This window comes from Artemia sp. Qi Xiang Cuo, chromosome 5 (assembly GCF_049724085.1).
Source record: "Artemia sp. Qi Xiang Cuo chromosome 5, ASM4972408v1, whole genome shotgun sequence".
NCBI lineage: Eukaryota > Metazoa > Arthropoda > Branchiopoda > Anostraca > Artemiidae > Artemia > Artemia sp. Qi Xiang Cuo.
Window position 1 is genome coordinate 37,351,491 of NC_142798.1, and position 8,741 is coordinate 37,360,231.

Sequence of the window (8,741 nt, forward strand, 5' to 3'; positions counted from 1 at the left end):
ATTATCAAACAAAATAAAATGGTCTGGAAAATTAGAATCTCGCTATTCTAATAGAATCGAGCTTAGAATCGAGATTCTAAGTCTCTAGCGAGACTTAGAATCTCGCTTTAAAGCCAAAGAAATAGAATCTTTATGCTGTAATGATCTCATTTCCAAATTCTGGTTAGTATGTCCCACATATGAGCTTCTGCAAGCACATGGTATCTGATAGACCCCACTTTGTTGCCCCAATGAAGTTAGATCCTTCCCAGAATTCAGAAAACTACCCAAAGTATTATTACTCTTTAAAGCTACCTTTAAACAATTACTCTGTAAAATTCTTTAAGTTTTTCAATTAGCCTGGGTATATATGGTAAGGAACAAAAAACATCTTTCTACCAAGTTGTCTCCAAGACTTCCTTAGAAATCTCTAGAAACCTTTTTCTTCTTTTTGAAGAAGTCTGGTTAATTAACCACTGTGGATACATTTTACTTATTAGTATTTTTCTTAGAAAAGACAACTCCTCCTCAAAAAATTTTTGGAGAGCAAATACTAAAGATCTGGGCAGTTAAAGCAATGATTTAACCATTTTTTACTCGGCGAGCGTGACCAGAACTATAAGTCAAAAATCTACTCCTCCCCATAATCCCATACTGAAATTATGTCATCCATACACTGGCCCCAAAAATACATTTTAAAAAATATGAATCTAACGCAATTGTTTAAATATTCTCCACAAAAATATTAGCTAATAATGGTTATCAACCAGCAGGATTTTCTTCTACAATGTAAGAAGATGAGAATTGTGCAACCTTCACTAAAATTCAATTTACATTTGCACACTTTCAGGGACGAAAAGTTTGAAATAAGCTTACATTTAAAGACTTTAAATCACATTATTAAAGATAAAAGTTGAAAAAAAGCTTTAATAGTCAGAGATAAACTTTCCCTGGAAAATCATAAGCAACGTGCTAGTGCTGCCTAAGTAAAGAATGATGTGGCTACAATGTGTTTTTTTTCTCCGACAGGCACTCTGTATCAAAGGAGTTGTCCTAGAAACTTCCAAAAGGGCTCATTTGATTGGAAATTCAAAGGGCTCGTGCCCTTTTTAATAATCAAAAGTGATTGGAGGGCAGCTAGCCCCCCCCCCACGCCCATTTTTCCCCTAAACACATCCAATCAAAATTTTGCGATAGCCATTTTGTTCAGCGTAGGCTAGTTGATACTCAGACAAAAAATATGTTTTTGAGGAGGAAACTCCCCCTCAACCCTCGGGGCTGGGGATGTGAATTTTGCCCTAGGGGCATATAAGGTTTTTATTGAAGGCGGTGTCTTAGAAAATTTAAAACAGGCCCCTTTGATTGAAAATTCAATGGGATAGGACCCTTTTTAATGTTAGAAAATGAATGGAAGGCCACTCGCCCCCCCCCCCGCCGCCCATTATTCTCCCAAACACATCCAATCAAAATTTTGAGATAGCCATTTTGTTCAGCGTAGTTGATTTCCAGATAGAAAATATGCTTTTGAGGAGGACACTCCCCCACAACTCTCGGGGCAAGGGTTTTAAGTTATGCCCTGAGGGCATATTAGGTTTTTATAGAAGGTGTTTTCGTAGAAACTTCAAAAAATGCTCATTCGATTGGAAATTCAAAGGGCTAGTGCCCTTTTTAATAGTCGAAAGTGATTGGAGGGCAACTAGCCCCCCCCCTCACGCCCGTCATTCCCCCAAACACATCCAATCCAAATTTTGAGAGAGCCATTTTGTTCAGCGGAGTTGATTTCCAGATAGAAAATATGTTTTGAGGAGGGCACTCCCCCAAAACCCTCAGGGCAAGGGTTTTAAGTTATGCCCCAGGGGCATATAAGGCTTTTTTACAGAAGGCATTGTAGTAGAAACTTCAAAAAGGCTCATTTGATTGGAAATTCAAAGGGCTAGTGACATTTTTAATAGTAAAAAGTGATTGAAGGGCAACTAGCCCCCCCCCCCCGCCCATAATTCTCCCAAACACATCCAAACAAAATTTGGAGATAGCCATTTTGTTCACCGTAGTTGATTTCCAGATAGAAAATATGGTTTTGAGGAGGACACTCCCCCACAACCCTTGGGGCAAGGGTTTAAAGTTATGCCCTGAGGACCTATAAGAACAATGTTGGCACAATGTACTATATATTATTTTTTTTTCTTTAGAGCAGGGCACTTCATATGGAAGGGGTCGTCATAGAAACTTCAAAAGGGGCTCATTCAATTGGAAATTGAGAGTTCTATTGCCCTTTTTATAGTCAAAAGTGATTGGAGGGCAACTAGGAGGGCACTCCCCCAAAACCCTCAGGGCAAGGGTTTTAAGTTATGCCCCAGGGGCATATCAGGTTTTTTATATAAGGCATTGTAGTAGAAACTTCAAAAAGGCTCATTTGATTGGAAATTCAAAGGGCTAGTGCCATTTTTAATAGTCGAAAGTGATTGAAGGGCAACTAGCCCCCCCCCCCCATGCCCATCATTCCCCCAAACACATCAAATCAAAATTTTGAGATAGCCATTTTGTTCAGCGTCGTTGATTTCCGATAGAAAATATGTTTTTGAGGAGGATACTCCCCCACAGCCCTCGGGGCAAGGGTTTTAAGTTATGCCCTGGGGCATATAAGGTTTTTAAAGAAAGCAATGCCGTAGAAACTTCAAAAAGGCTCATTCGATTGGAAATTCAAAGCACTAGTGCCCTTTGTAATAGTCGAAAGTGACTAACCCCCTCTCATGCCCACCTTTTTCCCAAACACATCCAATCAAAATTTTTAGATAGCCATTTTATTCAACGTAGTTGAAAATTTTGGGAAATTAGTTCTTAAAGGATGACAACCCCTCCCCCCCCCCAGCCCTCAAGGCAAGGGTTGTAAGTTATGCCCTGGGGCATATAAAGTTTTTTATTGAAAGCGTTGTCGTAGAAACTTCAAAAGGGCTTGTTCAATTGGAATTTGAAAGTGCTAGTGCTTTTTTTAATAGTTGAAAGTGATTGGATAGCGACTAACGCCCCTCTCACGCCCACCATTTTCCAAAACACATCCAATCAAAATTTTTAGATATCCATTTTGTTCAACATAGTTGAAAGTTCTGGAAATTAGGTTTTTTAGGATGATAACCCCCTCACAGCCCTCAGTGCAAGGGTTTTAAGTTATGCCCTGGGGGCATATAAGGTTTATATAGAAATTTGTTGTATAAATCATAGGTAGCACAATCGCGCTGCATAAGTAGAGAATGGGGACACTCAAGAACAAGACAAGAAAAGGGAACTAAGTACAGAGGAGGACACTCCCCCACAACCCTTAGGGCAAGGGTTTTAGGTTATGCCCTGGGGGGGGGGATATAAGAACGATGTTGGCACAATGTATTATTAATTAATTTTTTCCTTTAGAGCAGGGCACTTTGTATCAAAGAAGTTGTTGTAGAAACTTCGAAATGCGCTCATTCAATTGTAAATTGGAGTGGCTTGTGCCCTTTTTAATAGTCAAAAGTGATTGGAACGCAACTAACACCCCTCTCACGCCCACCATTTCCCCAAACACATCCAATCAAAAATTTGAGATAGCCATATTGTTTAACGTAGTTGAAAGTTATGGAAATTTGGTCTTAGAGGATGACAACCACCCAAATAGACCTTAGGGTAAGGGTTGTAATTTATGCCCTGGGGGCATATAAGGTGTTTATAGAAAGCATTGTCTTTTCCAAAAGGGCTCATTTGATTGGAAATCGAAAGTCCTAGTACCCTTTTTAATAGTCGCAAATGATTGGAAGGCTTGACATTTTTATAGTAAAGATCAATGTGGGTATAATGTATTATTTTTTGTTGTTGTTATTGTTTACACCAGGACACTTTGTATCAAAGGAGTTGTTATGGGAATTTCAAAAGGGCTCATTTTATTGAAAATCGAAAGAGCTAATGCCCTTTTTAATAGTCGAAAGTGATTGGAGGGCAACTAATCGCCCTTCCACTCCCACCCTGCCATTTCTGCTCTTAAAATTTAAACCAAATCAAAATAGCGTAAGGGTATCCAAGCTATAAAATAAAGTAAATTTTTTGCGAATTGTATCAAGTTTTCCATTTCAGGTTAACCAGAGGAGGTATGAAACTAAATTAAACAGTACTATTTGTGTACAGATTTTTAAAAGGGTGTATGTTGTTAAGAATTGCTGAAATTTTTTTCCAGCATACAAATAGCAGGCCAAACTATAAAGTCTTAAAAAACGAAAAGATTTAAAATATTATTTTCTTTTTCCTTGAAAAGACTATGTCAATATAAAATGAACAGAAATTGGTTTAGAAAACTTTTTCCACAAAACAAGTTTTTCAACAAAAAGTAAAGAACTCCATTAAACAAAAAATTAGCAAAAATAAAATAAAATAATCTACCAAGCTTGAAACTACCACAAATCAGCATTGATAAATAAATGAAACCCTAAACAAACAGAAATTACAATAATTAACCGAGTCAAACTCAAAACGAGCAGAAATTAACGTAAGCTGGGCGCAAAACCCCTTTGCCTTCTCAAGGCCAGAACATAATTTGTACTTTACAGAAAAAATACAAATGAACATGTATTTTCAGTTTTTTATACATTTACTGATATTTAGTAATCAAAATGTTAATCCTTTATGATATATTTAAGTTACAAAAATAAAAACATTTATATTTTTTAAGTAAAGTGAAAATTATGTTCTGGCCTTGGAAAGGCATAGGGGTTTTGTGACCAATTTATGTTAATTTCTGCTTGTTTTGAGTTTGACTTGGTTAATTATTGTAATTTCTGTTCGTTTTAGGTTTCATTTATTTATCAATGCTGATTTGGGGTAGTTTCACGCTTGGTAGATTATTTGATTTTATTTTTGCTCTTTTTTGTTTAATGGAGTTCTTTACTTTTCTTTGAAAAACTTATTTTGTGGAAAAAGGTTTTTAAATTAATCTTATATCAAAAAAGGCTAGTGTAAGTGACTTTTGTTTTATTCAACAAACAGGTAAAAATCACTTCAATCATGACTTTTACCTTTCCAGAGGAAGATTGCTAAAAAAGTTTTTGAAATTATCAACAAATAATGTGGTAATACCTTTGTCAATTCTTGAACCAGTGTGGTTAATTTTTCATCAAGAACTTTAACAATACAAGAACAATCAGTGCTTGAAAAGGGTCCAAAATCTTGTTTTAAACCATATAAAGTCCCAGTGGAAGATTTGATCTCTTCAATAGAACATCTTTGTATAAAAACGCAAACTTAATAAAAGATGTTAGCTTAGTAAGAGCTTTTACCATGAAAACCCTTTCTAATTTTGTATTGAAACCAGAATTTTCTAGTACAACCATCAAAGACATAAGAATTCTAAAAAACTTGAAAAAGGATGGTTCCATTACCATTACCAAAGCAGATAAGAGTAACACTTTAGTTGTCATGAATACTGAGGACTACAAATCAAAATTAATAAGTTTAATAAATGACAAAAAACATACAAGAAGCTATCATATAATCCAACAGACTCTTTTACAAAGAAGTTTAAGAAAAAATTTAAAGTGTTTAAAGAATGGAGGAAAAATTACACCTCAACTTTATTACAAATGCCTGGCATGCAGTTCCTTGTGCCCTAAAATATATGGACTTCCCAAAATTCAAAAGCCTAACCTACCATTACAACCAACTGTGTCAAGTACAAGGTCACTAAGAAGTGTTTTGAGCAAGTGGTTATTGTCAATCTGCAATCCACTTTTGTCTACACAAATTTTGTACATTAAGAATTCTCTGAATTTGGTTGAAAAACTGAAAAAAGTTCTTTGCTTTCAAGCTTTGACATTGTATTAATGTACACAAATATTGATGTAGAAGCAGCTAAAACTCTTCTAGATATAAAGCTGTTAAGAAATTGGACTAAATTAGTGGCAAAACAGATTTGGAAGTTTCTGTAATTATGTATTTAGTAAGGTTGTGCAATAAGTTCTCTTACTTTTTTCAATTCAGAGGGAAGTTTTTCAAACAAGTAAATGGTTTACTTACAAGGGACCCTTTCTCCCCATTATTAGCTAATATTTTTGTGGAGAATATTGAAACAATTGCATTAGATTCATATTTTTTAAAGCATATTTTGGGGCCAGTATATGGATGACATAATTTCAGTATGGGATTACAGGGAGGAGGAATTAAAAGGATTTTTAGAACATCTTAATCGTTTGGGGGAGGGGGGGGGATTTAAAGTTTACTGTTGAATTAGAAGAGAATGGTAAACTTTCTTTTCTTGATGTTCTTCTTTTAAAAAACAAAAATAGTCTGGATTTTAAAATTTACAGAAAACCAACAAATAACAATAGATTTTTGTCTTATAGTTCTGGTCATGCTTGCCAAATAAAAATTAGTTTGATCATTTCTTTAACTGACTGGATCTTTAGTATCTGCTCTCCAAAATTTTTGATGGGGAAAAAGGATTTTATCCCTATTTGATCTTGTATTTATCATCATGGAAAGACAGTGTGGTCTCTGAAATTATCTATACCCAATATCCATAGGGACATAGTTGTTGGTCCATTCTACTATGCTGAACAAAATGGTTGTCTGAAAATTTTGACTGGATGTGTTCAGAAAATAAATAGGCTTTGGAGAAGGTCTGCTTATCCTTCAATCTCTTTCTACTCTTAAAAAGGGCAATAGATTTAATTTTCAATTAGCTCCTTTAAAAGCTTCAATAATATTTCCATCTATTATAAATTGGTGCTGCCTATGATAGTCCTTATATGCCAATTTTTAAACCTGCATGCACACAGTTTTTTGTCTAATTGATACTCCCCCTAAGTATTCCCTAAAATTTTCACCTTAACAGCCTTAGTTAGTATTAGTATCATTATTAATAGTATTAGTATTATTATTAATATTATATTATTAGTATTTTTAGTTAGTATATTGATTAGTAGTGGTGGCATTAATAGTATAGAAAGATTGCCTTCTGGATAGTTCAAAATCCACACAATCTTACCCCTAAAGGTTTAACTTAACAATGTTAGCAGTTTTTTAGGTATTGCTTTGTCACCTTTTTGAAAGACCACATGCTCATTGTTGTTTTTCATTTAGTTCACCATTTGCCTAAATATTCCTTAAAAGCTTCACCTTAATACCCTTAGCTTAAGTAGTAGCATTTGCAGCAGTATGTGCATAGCAGCTTTCATTTCTCTAACATCTTCTTAAACACACATTGAAAGTTTCAACTTAATACCATCAACTATTCCTGAAGCCTTCCCTCCCAATATATCCTCCTGACAACATCTGTGGGCATAGTATGTTTTGACTTAGTTCCATGTAGTTTCAATGTTTCCCAAATTTTTCACCTGAATACCCTTAGTTTTAATAGCAGTAGAAGTTGTAATAATAGTTGCAGGAGTAATAAGAGTAGAAGCAGTAGGCTAGCATTAGGATCCAAATATTTTGTTTTGGTTATTTCAACACCCCTGTTAAGTTAAACTTCATATACCAACCTGCTCCTAAAATATAACTGTTATGCCCTTTTGACAACCGGCATACAGAAGACGTGTTGTGATTCAGTTTACCGCCCCCCCCCCTAAAAATTCCTTGAAATTTTCACCTACCAACCCATAGGCAGAGTTGCAAAAGTAGTCACAGTAGTAGTATAGATAGGCCTATTATTAGTAACATTAAAATATTAATAGAGGTAGTACTATTAGCAGTAGTGATATTAACATAGGCTATTGCCTTTTGGTCAGTAGAACATCCCCCTTGTCAAGTCCTGGAAGTTTCAGCTTAATACAATTAGTTATTACTATGACATTGCTAATATATCCTTTTCATAACCTTTATGGTCATATGCTTCTTGAAATTTTCATCTCAATGCTCTTAGCCTTACAAGTAGCCGCAATAGAAGTAGTAGTAGCCATCATATATGTAGCAATAACAGTAGTATTAGCAATAGTGAGCAGATGTTGCCTTTGGTCAGCTGATGTTTCCCTTTAAGCATTGTTTGAAAGTTCCAAATTTAATACCCAAATCAATTCTTGATATATACTTTTTTGACAATGTGCATGCACATAGTGCCTTTTGATTTAGGCAAGGTTCAAATTTCCCCACAATATTGTAAATGGCATAGCGTGGTTGTAATTGTATTAGCAGTGGTAGGGGATACCAATGGATGGTAATTGCTCCTACTGTTAAGAAATCACAATCCGGGTGGGAGTGGTACCTATGAGCCTTTTGACTCCTATTTTAGCTATATCACAGCACACTTTTACTTTTTAAATCTTTGCGCCAAAAGTGTAGTAAGGAGATGTGCTAAATAATACGCCAGACTGTTTGAAAACTCGCAAAAAATACACCAGAACCATTGAAAACCATGACTGCCAACACAGTCAGTTCCTAAATTGCTAAAATTGACCAAACTTGAATGTTTCACAGCCATTTTCAGTACTAAAATCAAAAAAATCTGGCCCGATAGCTGCAATTGGGTTAGTTTTAGGTAAATCTTCTGTTTCTGCTTCTGATTCTAGTCTGCTTCTGAAGAAGCCCAATTCTGAACTTTTACGCCATGGGCGGAAGAACAGTGTAAGGCCTGGCAGAACTTTTTGGCATATATGGCTCTCCGAAGATGAAAACTAGGCTTCATTGAGTGTGCAACTAGTCCCCGAAGCCGCGCCACGCCGAAATGACGGCGGTGAATGTGTGATTCAGTATCGGCGGCGGCGCGCCGCCAGGCACGCCAATTTTTTTGGCGGCACGCCGGCGATTTTAGA

At 35.8% G+C, this 8,741-nt stretch overlaps 1 protein-coding gene across 3 annotated transcripts in view; it reads right to left on the reverse strand.

Annotated features, from left to right (window-relative positions):
* Window positions 1-8,292, reverse strand: part of LOC148952103 (exonuclease 3'-5' domain-containing protein 2-like) — a 190,928-nt gene extending 182,636 nt beyond the window's left edge. Inside the window, exon 1 of one of the 3 annotated variants that reach the window (XM_089089545.1) lies at window positions 8,244-8,292. The gene's annotated coding sequence lies outside the window, so the exon portion shown is untranslated. Of the gene's footprint in view, window positions 1-8,160 lie in introns of all 3 variants that reach the window. The other 2 variants (XM_089089543.1, XM_089089544.1) reach the window with 2 other exon arrangements.
* Window positions 8,293-8,741: the final 449 nt, after the last annotated feature.